This window comes from Hyperolius riggenbachi, chromosome 1 (genome assembly GCF_040937935.1).
Source record: "Hyperolius riggenbachi isolate aHypRig1 chromosome 1, aHypRig1.pri, whole genome shotgun sequence".
In the NCBI taxonomy this organism is placed as follows: domain Eukaryota; kingdom Metazoa; phylum Chordata; class Amphibia; order Anura; family Hyperoliidae; genus Hyperolius; species Hyperolius riggenbachi.
In genome coordinates this window covers 132,654,425-132,674,608 of record NC_090646.1, presented here as the reverse complement: position 1 = coordinate 132,674,608, position 20,184 = coordinate 132,654,425, and the positions used below count along the sequence as shown (strand labels likewise).

The 20,184-nt window shown below is 41.4% G+C and overlaps 1 protein-coding gene across 3 annotated transcripts in view; it reads left to right on the top strand.

Moving 5' to 3' along the window:
• LNX1 (ligand of numb-protein X 1) overlaps positions 1–20,184 on the top strand; it is a 226,713-nt gene that overhangs the window by 82,742 nt on the left and 123,787 nt on the right. The window lies entirely within an intron of this gene.

The window sequence follows — 20,184 nt, the reverse complement described above, 5'->3', positions numbered from 1 at the left end:
CAGTCCAAAAGAATGCAGGGCTGAGAATGCGAGTCAGTTCATTTGGATTATCATAAAAATCTGATTACAACCGCAGTGCATTTTGTGGCAAAATTCAATTTGAAAATTATTTTTGAAATTATTGTTTTTCATCAATCAAAACAAAGTTACAATTAGAAAAACGGAATTTCAAGCAACTGTAATGCAATGTGTTTAGACTTCATCATATCTTTGCATTGGCCAAAACGCTATTCACCTTTTCTCCTGAGTTTTCTCCTGGGTGACATTTTCACACCTCTTGGCCCATATGCAATTAACTTTTTCTCCTGAGTTTTCTCCTAGGAGATCATTTTTTACTTCTTTATAAAATACATTTTCAGCACTTGAAACTGCAATTGAAAAAGTACCAAAAAGTAGGGGAAAAGGTACTGTCAAAATTATTTTGAGTATTTTCTTGCTTGCCGGTGGCTTAAAAGGCATTTTATTGGCAATGTAGAGAATATCACCTAGGAGAGAACTTAGGAGAAAAAGTGAATTGTATATGGGCCCTTGTCATAAAATGCCTTTTAAATCACCAGCAAGCAAGAAAAATCTCAAAATAATTTTGATAGTACTTTTTCACCAGCTTTTGGGTACATTTTCAATAGTAAAATACTTAAAAGTTATTTTAAAGAGAAGATGAAAGTTATCTCCTAGGAGATGGCTCAGGAGAAAAAATGAATTTCATATGGAATCTCTATATTATGTTTTTGAATCCTGAAAAAAAGTGTAACTTTTTAAAAGAAATTAACTTAAAACTTACAAACAAATTAATGTCTTTTACGTATATTGTACTTGAAGCAATTGTTTTTGTTCCTTATATTTCATAAGTGCTGCAATGTTACATAGCATTTTACGGAGTATGTAACTCGTAGAGCGATTCTTATCTCATTCTTATCTTATAAACCACTAGCAGCCAATTTGGTCAAATGCCAAACAACCTACTCAACCGTTTTTCAGATGTACAAGGAATTAACTCATCTGGAGAACATACAAAAGTCCATCTAAATGATGTGCCTGGTGGGAATACAATACAAGCAAACAGCTAAAAAAGATGTGACTTTTGCCAATTTTGGCTCTTTCAGATATCCCTGAAGTTTCTATAAATTGTGTGAATATGCAAATTTCCTTAGCTCCATTGGAATAATACAAATTATGCTGTGAGGTACTGGATAACATCATCACCAAAGAAAATTATTGTAATCTCATTTGAATAGTATTTGCAGTTATTACAGCCTAGACAATTTCTCAATTTTTGTAAACTTTTGATACAAACAAACTTGAAGCAACTTTTCATACAAAAATTGAGAAATTGGCTAAGGCATGCAAATCCGGTGCAAATGAGATTATTATAACTCCTATAACTCGTCCCCTAGTAATATAATCTGGACATTTGTATAGCGCTTTTCTCCTGTCAGACTCAAAGCGCTCAAGAGCTGCAGCCACTGGGACGCACTCAAGAGGCCACCTGCAGTGTTAGGGAGTCTTTCCTCGAACTCCTTACAGCCACTCTTAGTCAGCATTATCCAGATGCTCAAGCAGACACACTCTCCTTAAAGTGTAGAGATGACATGTGACATGATGAGATAAACATGTGTATGTACAGTGCAAAACATATTAATAACCAGGCGGTTTTACTTGTTTTTATTTTGCTGCCTGAAAGAGTTAATTTTTAGGCATGGAAGTGACAGCTTCTGTCATGTTGGCGGTAATATAGTAAACATCACTGATAAGAAAATTACAACCATAAAATTTTCCTGGCAGAATACAACTTCTGAGAGCAGGAGGGATAGAAAAAGGTCAATAGTTCATGTATTTTCATTTAGGGACACTTAATTGGCTGCCACTGAGCAGAGACAACAAAACATTCAATCTACTTTGTAAATATTCAAATATAAAATTAAACCATTGGATATTTAAAAAAGTAATACATTTTTAAAAGTAGGAGGATAAATACAATTGTTTACCTCATCAGTTTATTTTCATCTCGGGTTCACTTTAATATCGAGACGGGACCTTTTTCATCCTATGATTCAAAATGTTATTATGCAAGCAAAATGGCAAATCTCTAGGATGATTATGTTTACGAAACTATTCCATATGGTGAAATAGGAAATTTTTCAGCAAATATCAGATCAGTAAATGTTGTCCCTCAACTTTAAGCTTTATATACCCTCTTTGTCTGGGCATGAGAGTGTAGGAGCCATTTCCACCACCATCCATATTGGCATAGAGCCACACCAAAGTTATCATCATATATCTTCATCCAAATAGCTATGGGTCACAAATGTGTGGCCTTGGCAGGGTCACAGTAGGTTAGATGAGTGTTAGGTTCTAGGTTACTTAGGATTATGTTAGTGAAGCCAGAATTGTGGATTAGAAATAAACTAATAGGTAAGGTTAGGACTGGTAACTGATCGGAACATGGATTAGGATAAGGTCAGAAATTTGGGGGAACAGTCAAGTTTAAGTGTGAGGGTAACAGTAAGGAAGGCATTAGGGTTAGAGTTAAGCTTGTTACACATTTTTATTTGAATACAAAGCTTAGACATACAATGTAAAATGACATATATACCTTATCTATAAAAGACAAATATGTTATTTTTGTTTACGATGTACTTGTGTCCATCACATATTTACATCATTTGGCTATATATTTAGGTAAGTGCATCAGTCTAGGTTGCCTGACACATGTTTTGCAGCTTATAAGCTGCTTCCTTAGAGGCTCAATGTGGAAGTTTCCAAATAGATTTCAACCAAATATACATTTCAGTGTAACCCCATAATGAGGTTGATTGCTTGCGCTGAATTCCAAAGGTATACCTACAAATAATGTACCACCGGTCCTAAGCAGCAAGTCCGAAGAATACACTACACTCCTCTACAAGCTGCATTGTGCAGTTAATATAGTGTTAGGTGGGGGTGTGGTAGCTTGCACTTCTCAGTTCCGATAGAATGGTGTCCCAAGTAGAGCCTGTGTATATGAAACCTAAATCAGCCTATATGTGTCAACAGCTGTCAGAGCTGCAAAACATGATATAAAAAAAATTTATGAGTTATGTTATGAAATAAAAGTTTATTTGTGCCACAAGATAATTGGTCCATTAAAACAATGAAAATCTTGTACTCTCAAATGAAGGTACACCCACTTTCTCAGTCATGAGTTTGTCCTGAGTTTTCTCCTAGGTGACATGTTCACATCTTTTCAATAAAATACCCTTTGAACCACCAGCAGGAAAGAAAATACTCAACACATTTTTGAGAGTACCTTTTCACTTACTTTTTGATACTTTCTCAATTGCAAAGTAGTGCTGAAAAGGTATTTTAAGTAGAAAATTAAAAATTATCTCTTTAGTAAAAACTCAGGAGAAAAAGAGAATGGCCCACATGCAATTCATGATTTCTCCTAAGTTTTCTCCTACGTGATAATCTCTCACCTCATTGATAAATTGCTTTTTAAACCACCTGCAAGCAAGAAAATACTCCGAATCATTTTGAAAGTACTTTTTTTTTACCTACTTTTTATTACTTTTTCTGTTACAGAGTGCTAAAAAGTATTGTAAACCAAAGATGACAAATTATTTCTTAGGAGAAAACTTAAGAGAAAAAGTGAATGGAATAAGGGCCATAAGCTCTAATGGTAAACGCCAAAAGTTCTACCGTGTCATTCATTTGTACAATACTACTTTTAAGTTTTATCGAGTTTTAACGTTATGTAATATTTATTTATATTCCACGTTGTTTGCTTATATCTTTATATTGTAATTGGTCAGCTTTAGAAAGTAACAGCAGTTATTTCACTTTGTGCGCGTGTGAGATTGTATAATACCGTAATGTTGGGTCAAACATCGGTTGACATTCCCCACAGAAACCGATCAGAATGATGAGACATGAAGTTCCTGAAAGCTGGCTTGTTGTACATTTTTGATCTTTGCGCTAGGTTATTACACAATCTCAGCAGTAGTTTAAACCAGCTGACACGTTCACATGTAAAGATGTAATTTGACCACATAGCACATCATCTTTACTATACATGAAAGTATGTAAAAGGGAACCTTTTACAAAACAGATGGCACATGTTTGAACTGGGACATGTAGAATGGCTAAATATATAGCTCTCTTCAGGAGCATGGACTTTTATATAAGTTGCAGGTCAGCAGCACAGCTTTTTGAACCACTGAGTGGTTTCAAAGCAGGAGATCCTCCACTATTGCTTTTCATTAATACCTCAAAGGAACATCCGTATATCTCTGCTCCAAGAAAAAGGCATTGTTAAGTTCCAAGTAACCTGTCAATCCTACAAAATGTTATTTTGATTTTAGAAATATTTAGGCAGGGGTCACACTTGTCTTTCAGTTTCTACACTTTTCAGAAAACTGAAAGAAAAGTGTGACCTCTACCTTACAACAGCTAATGCAATTTATAGAGAAAACTGACAAATTGCGCAAGATGTCAGGTTTTTTTTCTGCGTGCGAAATCTACATTCAAGTGTGACCTATCTCATTGATTAACATGAGTTCTCAGTTGAAAACAGTTTTTCTGTGCAGAAAATGCGCACGAAAGCCGACAAGTGTGACCCCTCCCTCAAGGTAGACCCGAACTCTTGCACGGCATGCAATAAACAGTCATTAATCTACATGTAGTTGCTGAAGAAATTCACTATTAACCTGCTGGGCGGTCTGGACGAGCTCAGCTCGTCCAGTACCGCCGGAGCCTGCCGCTCAGGCCCTGCTGGGCCGATTTGGCTCAAGTAAAAAGCAGCACACGCAGCCGGCACTTTGCCAGCCGCGTGTGCTGCCTGATCGCCGGCGCTCTGCGGCGATCCGCCGCGAGCAGCGGCGAAAGAGGGTCCCCCCAGCCGCCTGAGCCCAGCGTAGCCGGAACAAAAAGTTCCGGCCAGCGCTAAGGGCTGGATCGGAGGCGGCTGACGTCAGGACGTCGGCTGACGTCCATGACGTCACTCCGCTCGTCGCTATGGCGACGAGGGAAGCAAAACAAGGAAGGCCGCTCATTGCGGCCTTCCTTGTTTATTCTGGGCGCCGGAGGCGATCGGAAGAACGCCTCCGGAGCGCCCTCTAGTGGGCTTTCATGCAGCCAACTTTCAGTTGGCTGCATGAAATAGTTTTTTTTTTATTAAAAAAAACCCTCCCGCAGCCTCCCTGGCGATCTTATCAGAACGCCAGGCAGGTTAAGGTGCGTACACACGCACTACTAAATGCAACAACGGGTCCGCCGGACCCTTCCGCTGGGCAGTCTTTAGCCGACAGTATGCGCGTGTGTATGCGCCCAGCGGACCCGTCGTTGCATTTAGTAGTGCATGTGTACGCACCTTTATGTGTTCTGTGCTTGTTTAGCCAGATCATAGTGTCTAGTTAGTTCTTATCAGCATCTGTGAATAGACTGCCTTCACTTATTTACCTTGCCAAGTTGTCAACAGTGAAGATGCCTCTAGACTCTAGAGCGAATACATTTAAGAATGTAAATCAGAGGGACGTAGGAGTTTACAATGGGCATACATTGACTAAATAAGTTAAAAATGAATATTGTAGAAAATAAACAATTTATTCATTAAGTTATATTTAGCAAAGTTCCTCTTCAAAGAGTTATATAATGAGAAGGGATTAATTTGTACAATGTGTAGACAGCAGATATCGGCATTGTGCTGAGAATCTTAGTTTGTGCTCTGCAGGACAGGTGAAAAGGCACGAGACGCATCTTGATGAAAATACTAATATAATTTGTGGGTACAAATATTTGTAGGCACCCTTTTCAACAGGACAAATGTCAAGGCATGATAGGGCAAGTATCGATGGGGGAAGGAGTTAAGGCTTAAAGGGAACACAGCCCCTGAACAAGCATGCAGATCAGGTGCTCTGACTGAAGTCAGACTGGATTAGCTGCATGCTTGTTTCAGGTGTGTGATTCAGCCACTTCTGCAGCTAGGGAGATCAACAGGACTGCCAAGCAACTGGTATTGTTTTAAAGAAAACACCCATATCCCTCTCAGTGAAGGTTCCCTTTAAGGTTAAGCACCACTGGGAGAGGGGTTAGGGTTAAGCACCCACCCGGAGGGGGGTGGGGGGGAGGGGTAAGGTTAGGCACCCAATGGGAGAGTTAAGGTTAGGCACCACCAGTGTGGAGGGAGGGGGAGAGGGTAGGGGTTAGAAGAAGGGTTCTGTGTGAGGGTTAGATTAGGTCAGTGTAAAAGATTGGTAACAATTACCAATATTTTACTATATGAATGAAGTAGTAGAATTAGTAGTTTTACGGATATTCCACTACCGGCAATTTCCTGCCCCTTTTTCAGTGGGCGTCTTTGTCAAATGTACGCTGTGCTCTGCAGAATCAATGATGACATTCACTCTTCCCAATTCGAGTGCACTGACTGTGTAAGGTCTTTAACTGCTTTATTATAGCCATGGTTATAAGTGAAATGATCACTGTCTCTGGAGTTTATATCATTGGATTTTTTTCTTCTGAGCTAGTTATGTGCTAGATGTTGAAGCCTATTAACAAAGGATCAGCCAGGAGCGACATGTAAAATTTACAATGCAGATACAGCATTTACGAAATTCTCAGCTAAACAAAAAAGGCTAATCAAGAAAATTGTTGTGACAACCGCAAGCGCCGAGAGCAGCATTTCCCTTGAGAATCAATATTTCACAAGGATGCCGTCCGTTGCCTGACGCAGTGACGCATGGATGGGTTCTGCTAACTTGGAGGCATCTATAATTCATTATTAGACTGTGAACTAAGAGAAATGATTTTCATGAGGGAAATGCAAGATAAGACACTACAGGCCTCATGCAGTAAATTTCCCTGTGCCTTTAATGTCCGTTTCATATTATATTTTTTTAGGAGTTTGCTGACTTCCTTTTATCTCTTGATTTACTAACATTAAACAGCCATGAGAACAGTTTTGCATTAATGTAATGCCTTATTATGTTCATATGCATAAAAATGCTTCTAAATGATCTATTTCAGTATTACCAAGTGATTAATGACAGCTCTTCAGCTGTCTTGCATGGCTCATTAAAGGGCTAACTTAAGACCTGCATTAAAGTGACACTCTACTTAAAAAAAAAAAACTTATGATGTAATGAATTTTATATGTAGTATGGATCTTTAATAGCACATTAGTAGCAAAGAATAGAGTATTGTATTTTTTTTTCCGTTATGTAGTTTTTTTGGTTTTGTTTTTTATAACATTCCATCGTTCTGTCATATATGCAATTTACAAACCACACTCAGTATTTTAAACTTAAACTGGCCATACACTAGGCCGATTCCCGCCAGATCAACAGCAGATTCGATCACTGGGATCGAATCTGCTGTCACATCGTTCCCGCTACACGCCGAATTTCTATCTATTTCGTCCGATCCCGTCGATCGCTCCGTGCGGAAAATTACCGTTGAACGCCCGCGTAGGGAGCGCGTTCGAGTGCCCGACGACCGACGCAATAGAGCGGCAATACATTACCTGCTCCGCCGGCACGACTGCCCCCGATCACCGCTGCTCCGTCTCCACTCTGGTCTCCGGGTCCGGCATGCTTCACTTCCTCCTGCCCGGCAGGAAGTTTAAACAGTAGAGTAAAGCATGCTGGACCTGGAGACCAGAGCGGAGACGGAGCAGCGGTGACCGGGGGCAGTAGCGCCGGCGGAGCAGGTAATGGGGGAGGGGGGGGAGCGGCGGCAGCAGCACCACCACAACAACAGATTGTGAACGGTTTCAGGCTGAAATCGATTCACAATCTGTTTGCAGTAAAGGTAGCCATACGATCCCTCTCTGATCAGATTCGATCAGAGAGGGATCTATCTGTTGGTCGAATCTGATGGCAAATCGACCAGTGTATGGCTACCTTAAGAAACCGAGCAGAGCTAATGACCTTTGAACTTTCCTGCAGTAAAACCTTATCTGAAGCTGTCTCACCATTTCTTCAATGTATAAGTGCTTCAAGAAACAGCACTGTAGCTGATCCAAGTTGAGTCGGATTAGCCAAGAGCTAAGAGAAGTTTTTTTGCATAGATAACAAGTGAAGTTTCTTAACTCTTCCCATACTGGAAACAATATGGGACTCTTTTCTTTGCTATTAATGTTCTATTCCTTAGCTGTACTACACATACAATTCATTATTTCATATGATTATTTTAACTTCACATTCCCTTGAAGCAGGCATTCTGTGAATTTATGTATAATACACACAAACACAATTCACCGTGCCCACTGTTGGTGGGAATGAAAGCTCTTTCAGCACTCCTCAGCCCACTGAGGGGCCTGGTAAGCTGGGTGTGTGGGCAGTAATGGAGCAATCAGATGATTACTCCAAGCCTAATTTGTGTACTGCCCTTTCTGTCAACAGACGCCTTGTATGGGGTTCAACTAAACCACATGGGGGTGGCATCAACCATTACAAAGCTCCTTGTTTAATTAAAGTTGTTGTAAGGTTCTCTAGATGATTGTTTTTCTCCAAGGACATAACTGAATTTACCTTCAAGTTACTGTGCTTATTGATGACATCAGATCACAGAGGGATAGTTATGTTGTAAACAAAATGTATCCAAAGGTTTAGAACTGTAGACTTAGGTTTGAACAGATCACATTTTTATGCTTGTATGATTTTTAAATGAATGTAATTAATACATCTATCTTCACCTCCAAAATAATATTGTATATGCTCTGCTCAGCAAGAGTCTTTTTCTCCTAAGTTTTCTCCTAGGAGGTAATTTTTCATCTTGTGTTTAAAATAACTTGTCAGCATTCTGGAACTAAGAAGTACCAAAAAGTAGGTGAAAAAATACAACCAGAATGATTCTTAGTATTTTCTTGCTTGTTGGTTACTTGAAAGGAATTTTATGGATAAGAAATGAAACTATCACCTAGGAGAAAACTTAGAGAAAAATGAATTGGATCGGGCCCAAAGTCTTTTATACACCCTCATCTAAGTGAGTTTGAAAATTATAATTATTATGAATTATTATTAAACTTTATTTATAAAGCCCTACCATAGTACACAGCACCCTGTAATAGATAGGGGAGGCATTACAACAATAAACAATGTTACACAGGCGCATTACAGCGATAAAAAATAGCACAAAATGACAAATAGACAATGTTACGTAGATTGCAATACAGGGATACATGTAGCTAGCAGACAAGTCACTGAGTACATGTGGTGGAGGGGAAGAGCAAACTGGGAGGAGGGCCCTGCCAAATACGCCTACAATCTCTTTCACTAGTGCCAGAGCACAAATAATATCTGTTGGTGAGTGGATGCCACTGTTTAGGGGTACATTGAACCTAAATACGACACATTGCTATTATTATTCTCGATTTTTAGAAAGCGCTAACATATTCAGTGGCGCTGTACAAAGTAAGAAACAAACATAGGGTACATATAAAATAATCTCATGCCCCTGTATACAATTATCTGAAAAAAAAAATGATTTTGTCACATCGTGTGGTCTCTACATACTTCTTTTTCTAAGATAAATCTATCTTTAGACACAGTAAAAAAGTGATGTTTTAGCAGGCAAATAAAATAGTCCCAAGGTTGTATGATTAGGCCCCTTCTAGGCGTATGGATAGGAATAAATGTGGATTTCCTCTTGTGATGGTACCAGGTACAGCAGCATAGGCAGAACATCTCAGGGATCCTCTGTTCTCCTCCAGGAACATTTTGTGAAATAATAAGATAAATGATCAGCTGCGTTTTTCCCTGAGCTTTCTTCAGCCAGGTACAAATGGAATATCAATGAACACTGTTCTGTCTGCTGGCTAATCTGTCATGTATAGTTTAGCTTGTAGTCTGTAGTGTCTTCTCTGACTGCACAAAGCTTGCTGGGTAAATTTCTCGGATTTAAAGCACGGGCTATGGGTATATACTGTAGTCTGAGGGATTCCTCATCATGTGCTGATATTTCTTATTGCAAGTAAAGCCTGGTACACATGCCACTTGGGGCCATATGCAATTCACTTTTTCGCAATCTTAAGAGGAGGAGACTGGCACTAGATGTGGGCGAGAATCATTGAGTGCACCGGATCCTGTACAGTATGCTAAAACGTGCTCTCAGAAACATACATTGCATGCGCAATTCACTTTTTCACCTGAGTTTTCTCCTAGGTGATAATTTCACAACTTGTAAATAAAATGCCTTGTAAGCCAACAGCAAGCAAGCAAATACTCAAAATTACTTTGACAGTACCCTTTTCACCTACTTTTTGGTACTTTCTACATTGCAAAGTGCTCAAAAGTTATTTTAAATCAAAGATGAAACATTTTCTCCTAAGAGGAAACTCAGAAGGAAAAGTAAATTGCATATGGGCCATAGTTCTCAGCTGAGAATTTAGTATGTGTGCAATGATCCCTTATTCACCCCCCTTCCCCAGACTACCGGTTCATGTCATTCGAGCAATACATTAGCCCATTCTTCCCCCTCTTGGGCTGTCCTGCTCCTTCTTTGGTCATGCCCAGTGCCACCTCAGCAATAGAAAGCATCACTACCCTACAGGCCCCAAACTGTTGCCCAAGGCAAACCAGACACAATCTATGTGGGTGACATCAGCTATGTGCAGGAGGTAATCATTTCTGGCTAATAAAAATCACTACCACAGATTAAATGCTGTTAAGGGCTGGTTCACTTGGGCTTCTGCTGAGCTTCTGCTTAGCGTTTCGTTCAAACGCTGTTTTTTTTTTTTTTTCAAGAATGCCAGCATTTAACAGCTTAGCTTTTAATGGCTTTTGAAGGCTTTTAATAGCTTTCAGGGGTGTGTTGCATTTTCTGGGCTTTTGGTGGCTTTTTACAGGAAGTATATGGAAAGGCTGGGCTTTTATGGGCTTTCTTTGGCGTTTATGGGCTTTTAGTGGCTTTCAGTGGCATTTGCTGGCTTTCAAACGCCTTCTAGAAGCTGCATGTTGCTTTTGAGATGAGATGAGACGCTGGGATCAACTGCTAGGCTTTCATGAAAGCCTGCAAAAGCTTGTACTAAACGCTCCCATTCACTTGCATGGGAGGGCGGTAGGGCCCTAAAAACATTACTTTTGAAACGCTGCGTTTAATGCCAGCAAAACATCCGTGTGAACCAACGTAAGCCAAACACCTAATAAAACCCAAATAAATGCAATGTTCAGGACAGCATTGCAGCACACCAGGTGGCCCCCCTAGCTGCTTATGCCCAGACACAGATCAGTAACTTATGATTGACTACATGTAGGGTCCCCGGTGTGCCAAGACTTCTCAGCAATGGGTGTATATATTGCATCGATGGCAGCATTTTGTGTGCTTTATACGTTTTTGTCGGATACTATGCTTGCACAGATAGGCCTTATTTACATTTCCACTTAAAGTGAGTGTTTCATCTTCTAGTTTACAAAAGTGTCCATAATGAATGGCAGCCTACAGAGCTATGCTTTAATCTGTTGTCACTGTAGCTTACTGACATTACATAACATGGACAGATTGTAGCTCCAAGATTGTTTGATTAAAATTATAAGACTTCATGTGTATTCCAGTTCACTGTAATCTTATGATTGTCATCCGACTTGAAAATACAATTATACCGAGATGCATTAAATAACACTAAAATAGAAACTTGCACAAATCCAGCACGGAGCCTGGTTTAAGTTTGAAAGATGGCATATGTGACCGAGCAGATGCCGTACATTGCTATTTCTGAACAGTGGCTCTACTGCAAGCCTGTGTCGTCTGAATGATATAATGGTCATATCATTTTCTATACAACATCATGCAGACTACAAGTAGAAATAGCTGAGAGGAATACTGCAATGCTACCCCCCTCCGGGTTCTGGGGCAGTGCTTGATCAGAATCAGAATCATTTATTTTACAAAGCACAAAGGAGTTGTACCCGGAATTGTTTTTGGCTCATACAGGTTCTGGAAAGGAAGGGGGGTTGAAAGGTGAAAGTAAAGACGCGTACAGTACCGCCGGCAAACGATGGGTCCGCCGGACCCTCCAGCTGTGCCGACGTTCAGCCGACAGTAGCACGTGTGTACACTCTGTCAACGGACTGATAAGGCTGTTTCTGAACTATCCGTTCAGAAACAGCTTTATCAGTCCGCCAACAGCGTGTACACACGTGCTACTGTCGGCTGAACGTTCGCCCAGCGAGAGGGTCCGGAGGACCCGTTGTTGCCGGCGGTAGTGCGTGTGTATGCACCTTAAAGGGGAAAATTTCCGAAAGCCAAGAGCCGAGGCTGCCATACTACAGCGTACAAGTCACACTTGGCAATCATCGGTTATGCCTAAGGAGACATCAAAGGAGGATGCTGGGCAGAGGAAGGCGAAGGTTCAGCAGTGATGGCCCAGTTTTTATGAAAGAAACCGGCGTTGATGGCTGATGCTGCTGAGGATCCTGATTGCTGACATCTGGCAGTGCTGGTCAGTGTTTTCCAGTTTAAAAGGTGCAGTAGTGTTCATTTCTGTGGTGGCTCCTGACTTCTGGGTAGCATTCGGCAGGGTGGTCAAGATAATCTGGTTGTCTCAGAAGCGTCTGGCCATGGCGGCCCTTACTTCCGGATTAGTAGCTGGCATCATGGAGGGGCTGAACCAAAGGTATGTCTGCTGCGGTGGATGGATGGAGCCAGCATCCAGTGAGGCCAAAAGTGTCCTGATCGTGGCTGTGTCTTCTGACCTCAGGGGAGACCCAAACTCCTGGGTAGCAGCTGTGGATTTCACACTGCCTGTACCTGTATAGCAAATCCCACAAACCACCAGTAGAAAGAAGAGATGATCCGCACAATGCCCACAGACACCTTCTTTATTAATGGACGTTATCCAAAAACCCACAAGCATTACAGTCCGAAACTTGTCAGCTCTGTGATGCTTGTGGCTTCGGATATCATGCAGACTACCCAGGTTCTGAACCCCAAATGCTTTCCTGAACCATGTGCACAGAAATGCTTGTGCACTGCACAAATCTCCTCTCTTCCTTTATGTTGTGCACATTATAACTGAGGTATTTGCATTTTTATATCTGCACGTTATAATACATGGGCATCACAAAGTGCTGAGGATCTTCTTTTCACATGTAACATGTACTGTGAACTGTTTGCGAATTCTTTGAGGATAACAGAGGCTTGTGCTTAGTATCAGGGATTACCTGACCTGCAATATTGCAGATGTACAGTTCATGTTGGACAGTTTGAAAAAATAGGAGCGACAGAGATACAGAGCAGACCAGCTTGCTGTATTAGATGGGGGATAGCAGAAGGGGGATAGCAGTGTGACCCCTGCTTGCATACATTTTGCTACTAAAACAGTTTAAATACCTTGTTTGAAGGCAGAAAGAACAACCACAGAGCCAGTTCTGTGCTCTTTAGAAACACTGTATAGTGTGGAAACTGCAGGTCATTCTCTCAGCAGTTGGATAGCAATAGGGGGTGCAGAGGTTGCGCCCACACCAGGGCCCTTGGACCAGAGGGGCCCACTAGCAGCCCTATCCATCTTATTAGCTTTACATTGGTGCTGTGCTGGTAATGAACACTTCTATATGTACTTTAAATAGTGGAAATACTTAACTGTTTCCTTACTCTGATGGTAGGTTTGACATGAAAATTAAATCAAGTGTCAAACGCAGCAATGTGGATTCAAAAATATAATGTTTGCCCCCAACAGTATACAAAATTAGTGGCGGATCCAGCTTCAAAATGTTGGGGGGGGGGGGCACAAAGGGGGCTTGATGGCTGGCTGGTGGGGCCCTTCTGGGTGATCGAAATCGATGTTAGTATGGTGAGCTTTAGATATTTTTTGCTTAACTCAGGTGATAAAATTAAGGCTAACTAGTTCAGCAATCCCTATTCAAAACTTGCTGTCTGTAAAATACAAGCTCTAGTTCATTGGCTATTTTAAAAGAAATACAGTAAGCTTTCAGCTTGTAAGCCTTCTTCAGACTCTATTCCTGTTGACTGACAATGTTAGAGCATGCAATCAAAGGGGGTAGGGAGATTTTTTTTGCAAATATAAGTGTAAAGGTGCCCATACACTCGTCAGATTGGCAGCAGACAGATAAGAAATGCATCTGATGATCTATCTGATGCGTTTTTAGAACATTTTTTACCAGGATAGAATTCCAATAGATTTCAGTTTGAAATCTATTGAAATTCGATCTGATAGCATTTTTTTGCCATCAGATTTCCATTAAGGCCAATGCAAAATGATAAGCAATCTCATCAGATCGACCTAAATTTTCCATCCTGCCAATTCGACAGAAATCCATCGAAATCGATCGAAATCGGCCATCGATCGGTCGATTGGCCAACCGATTTTCAATCGATCAATCGATCGATCGATCTGGATCGATCGGTTGGCCAGAAAATCGGCTCAGTGTATGGGCCCCTTAATCCTTATATTACAAGGGATCTTGCAAAACTGTGAGTTATTTATGGCATATAGATAAGACCCTTGGTTGACTTAACACCTACATAGACTCAGGCTGACATTGAGAATTTTTTACAGACGGTAATCTGGTTACTGTACACTGCAGGAACCTGTAAACAGTTAACTGTTTGTTACTGAGCAGGAGGGGGGGGGGGCACTCAGGGGGGCACAGAGATTCCCAGGGGGGGCCAGTGCCCCAGCATGCCCCAGTGTAGCGCCACCCATGTACAAAAGCCAAAAACTACCACCCTGATCAAAATAATATAGTTTAGTAGCAATAAGATAGTCTACAGAGGGATGTCTCCTTACATCCTCATAAGCAAATAAAGAAAACATTGAGTGCTTAACACTTGATATCTCCCCCACAGCATCTGATCTGTCCAGTCGTAATTTTGATTGATTTTGACACACATCAATCAAAATTACCATTGATGCAGCTCATAATGCAGCAGATTTCTGGTAGATTCAATGGTCTGATCAAATCTGCCATAGAAAATCAATGCGAGTATTGCCTGCTTTAGTGTACTTTGGGCCCATTCTCATTTGGCATGTGAGCTAGGTACATTAAATTGCAGAATAGAATGCAAAGATTGGACTACAGAAAGCACAGCAAGCTCATGGTTAACCAGAACTCCTAGGAGTGTGTAAAAGGACTAAAAAGCCCTCTCACTAAAAACAATATGTAAAACAGTACCTTGGCTTCTTATAGTCCCATGGTTCTGGAGGTGCATTTTTGCTTTCAGGGACAACAAGTGGACGATTTGCTTACTCAGCAGTGATGCATTGTGGAAGACCTCATATACTCACTCCCACCTGAATAATCACAAATACATTCTGTTTTAAGAATGCAAATTTCTGTTTTGCATAAATTGGATTAGTACTATACTTAGGTGTGTTCAAAATAACTTAAAATGAAGCCCAACCAATAAGGAAAAGGAATTGATATAGTAATGCACAGTATGCCACACATATACTGCATGTTACAATAGCAATGAGCGCATAACTTCTTGGCCCCTATTGAATTAATTTTTCTCCTAAGTTTTCTCACATGAGAAGTTTCTACACCTTATCAATAAATATATTTTTAACCACTTCCTTACCACAGGTCATTTCCCTTTAACCACCTTGGCGGTATGGACGAGCTCAGCTCGTCCAGTACCGCCAGGCTGAATATCTCGGCCCCTGGTGTGTCTTTTTTGACAATTTTTTTTTAAAACACGCAGCTAGCACTTTGCTAGCTGCGTGTTTTACTTGATCGCCACTGATCTGCCGCTACGCGCCGCAGAAGAGGGCCCCTCCCAGACCCATTACGCAACCTGGCCAATCACCACCAGGCTGCACTAAGGGGTGGATCGGGACTCCCCCTGATGTCATGACGTCGATGACGTCATTCCGATCGTCGCCATGGCCATGGGGGAAGCCACAACCGGAAATCCCATTCAGAGCGGTATTTCCTGTTGGGTATGGTCGCCGGTGGCGATCGGAGGGGTGGGAGGGATAGCGCAGGGAGGGGGGAATCATGTAGCTAGCGCTAGGCTAGCTACATGATAAAAAAAAAAAGGGGGAAAAAACCACCCGCGGCCGAGTGCCGCAAGACAATTAAACGCTCCTCCCATTCATTCACCAATAACGTTGCTATTTATCGTACCAAAATGATCTACTGTATATTCTGGCATATAAGACTACTTTTTAACCCATAAAAATCTTCTGAAAAGTCAGGGGTCGTCTTATACTCCGGGTATGATTGATGCCGGGTGATACGCCCTATCCTGTTACCGACTCCCAGATTTCGCTGCTGAGGACTGTAGTGAAGCGGAGCAGGCGCACATGTGCGAGATCTGAGAGGCAGAGAGGGAGGTAAATAGGATACAAGGGCGGGCCAGAAGGGTGCAAGCAGCAACAGAGACGCATATCTACGCCCCTGAATTGAAGATTTCAGGGGCACAGGCAAAGATCCAGAACCGGTTAAGTGCCCAGCAAGCAAGGAAATGCTCAAAATACATTTGAATTACTACTTTTTTTTTTCCTTTTTAGCACTTTTTCAATTATTTTGTGCAGAAAAGTTATTTTGTAAGATGAAGTTATCTCCTGGGAGATCTCCTATCTGTTTGTCTCATTAATCAGCTCTTCTTATACTTGAGGTGAAAAATGAATAAGGTGAGATAATTGTAAAGAAAAGGTTTGTGGATCAACTCCTTTAAGGGGTTCAAACACATGTAAAACATATATAAAATAAACCCATCAGTGTATTCAGAAGAAACTCGCATTTCAGAATTTCAGAGCTGCTGCCAATTTTTAAGAGAAAAATAACAGCCTCTGCAGCCAAACATAAGACATGATGAAGTGATTAGAGTATATACAATAATACATATACTCTCGATTAATAATGCATGCTTTGTCCCCAGTTTTTTGGCTGTGTTGAAAGCGTGTACTTGACAGTGGTATTTACATACCGCAGCTTGAACATGACCCCTCTTAATGTAATAACACGTTTCATTTCAGCTTGCATAGTAATAAATGATTTGCCAAAGATGTGTGATTTGTCAAATATAAGCTGTGATCAAAGTCTTACAGCTTGATGGCAAATCACGCCATAAGGCCAACGCAGCAATCAGATATTAATGTGGTCGCTTGCCGCCATATTAGTATTTTAATCTTATGACAGGTCTTTCATGTTTGGAGCACATCCCTACCTTATATAGAAATGAATATTGTCATCCCAGCTCACACGCGGCAACATGAGCCTGTGCAGACTGCGGCCATCAGCTGGGATGCCGAAACAAGACAGGGGAGCTAAAAACACCAGTCACATCTCTACAATGCAAAGCTTCAACATATGTCTTAAAACGTGATATAAATAAGTACTGAATTCAAGGCTAATAGCTGCTGCTTTGATAGTTTGCAACTGGGGAACATGTGTTAACTGTAAAGAGATCCTTTTGAATATGTCTAATCAATCATCTGACAGTAAGGGGCTCTGTTTGTTATTAGAGCAGCTAGCATTCTGTTGCAGGCCTCCGCTGGGTGCACATTGTTCAGATTTAGAATCTGCAAGATCACAGAAGCAATAACCGCTAACCAACATTTCTTAAAGCCCTAGTTAAGCCTCCCCCATTTTATTAATGCATGTGATAGTACATTTGCATTAATGTGCTAAGCATAATGTCTTGTCCCTTGCACATCAGGGACTAGGAAAAGTGTGTATGTGGCTTGAGAAGAGGGGGGATAAATGCGTCATATTAGAAATGGGAAACTGTTAGCAGAGTGGTCCCTCAAGGGTCAGTACTAGGTCCAATCTTTTTCAATGTGCTTATTAATGATTTAACAGATAGAATACAGAGGAATGTAACCATCGCTGCAGATTGTACCAAATTATGCAAAATTATAAACACTAAACAGGATAGGGACATTCTACCACAGGATCTCAACATCATGGCTATGTGGGTAGGCAGATGGCGTATGAAATTGTATGTACTGTAGATAAATGTGAAGTCATGCACCTTGGACATGCCAATGGCAGAGCAGCATATAAGATAAATAACATACAGTTTGCAACATCAGACTTGGTGAAGGACTTGGACTTACTGGTTGATAACAAGTTAAACAACTGTATTCAATGCCAAGCAGCTGCATCTTAAGCAAATACAATTTAGGAAGGGGTTCTTTACAGTAATGATGGGTACACACGTTATGTTTTTTTGTGCGATTCTCCGACCTGATCATTTTGCGGCACGACTCCGCACTCGATTCTGCGCTCGATTCTCTTATCTTCATTCGGTTTTTCTTATCTTTTTCCATTAACCGCTATGAGAAATCGAGTGCGGAAATGATCGGGAGCAATATCGGACATGATGGATTTTATCTATCGGATCCATCTATCGCATGAAAAAACGTAACGTGTGTACCCAGCATAAGAGTTGGTAAAATATGGAATATTTTACCACCAGAAGTTGTTATAACAAATTCTATATCTGAGTTTAAGGGGCTTAGATGCAGAACACTGCAATGTAAAATGCGTTTTGCGTTGCAGAGTGTGACCTGGACCTTAGATTTTTTTTAGACCCTGGCAAGCAGCCAAACACCAGAACTGGGTCTTTTTAACAGTGGATTAGTTTCAGAGTGGGTGCAGTAGGTGGCTTTCTTGCAAAATACCTCTGACAGAGTGTGCAGAGTAGCCTCAGGCGGTCAGAAGAAAAAGTTCAAAAGCATCAACAATGCATCTAAAAGTATAGTATAATTTGTACTGTATATGAGCAGTTCTGCATTGCATGGTAGCTAAGACCTTGTCTTAACTTTCGACTGCCAGGGCCAAGTGCATTTTGGCAGCAAAAAGGTACTGCAAACGACTTTTACCCTGTGTATCTTTGACTTACAGGGGGTTGTAAAAATCTGACAGGTGTTGAACTAGTCCATCTTCTCATGGGGATTTTTTAGTATTTCCTATTACAAAAGCACTCCATCGAAAGGAACCTATAAAAAGATGCTGTCCAGCCTGCCACTATTCTGGACGTTGAACTGCTGTCTAGGGAGTTCTTTTTAAAATTAAAGGATGCCTGAAGTGAAAGTGATATAGAGGCTGCCATATTTCTTTCTTTATTTTTTAAGTAATACCAGTTTCCTGGCATCCTGCTGATCTTTAATGCATCAGTAGTGTCTGTATCACCCACCTGAAACAAGTATGTCGCAAATCCAGTCAAACTTGGGTCAAACATCTGATCTACATGCTTGTTCAGGGTCTAAGGCTTAATGTATTAGGGCCCATTTCCACTAGTGCGACGCGATTTCGCCGGCATTCCGACGCTTGTAAAAACGCATGCGGGTGCGTTTCCGCATGCGTTTTACCCGCGATTTCGCGTGCGATTTCGCATGGCAGGGTGCCATGCGAAATTAACCATGACACTGCCAGAGCAAAATAACATTGAGAAGGGTGCGAAATCGCGGGTAAAAACGCATGTAACAAACGCATGCGTTTTTACTATTAAATACATTAGCGGCGATTCGCACGGATTCCCGACACAGGCGAATTCTGCGGGTCCCGCCGTGCAGATTTGGCCCGCCGCCAAATCGCTCCCGCACGCCGCACAGGTGGAAACAGCCCCATCCACTAACATTAACTATGCGAATCCGCATGCAGTGCCCGCATGCGGATTCGCCCTAGTGGAAACGAGCCCTTAGAGGCAGAGGATAAGCAGGACAGCCAGGCAATGTGTATTGTTGAAAAGGAAATAAATATGGCAGCCTTCATACCCTTCTCACTTCAGTAGTCCTTTAAAACAGAGTACCCTAACCCTGCCCTCAAAGCCCACCAACAGTACATGTTTTGCAGGAAACCACATACAATCAGATGTGGAGTAATTAGCATTGCAGCAGAGCTGACTAACTACCTCTGTGGATTTCTACAAAACACGCAGTGTTGGCGGGTCTTGAGGACAGGGTTGGGGAACACTCAATGCAGGAAACAGTTTGCTGCAACCACTGCACCTGCTGTGATTGGGAGCAGAACACCAAAGAGCCAGGAAAATGTAGTAGATAAGAATTCCGCTGCACCGATCTCAGGATAAAAGTCCAATTTTTATTGAAGCAATTGTGGACAAACAACAATACAGCTCATGCGTATCGGAGCACTGGGGAACACTGCTTTAAAGGACTACTGTAGTGAAAGGTATATGAAGGCTGCCATATTTATTTCATTTTAAGCAATGCCAGTTGCCTGGCTGCCCTGCTGGTCTATTTAGCTGTAGTCGTGTCTGAATAACACCAGAAACAAGCAT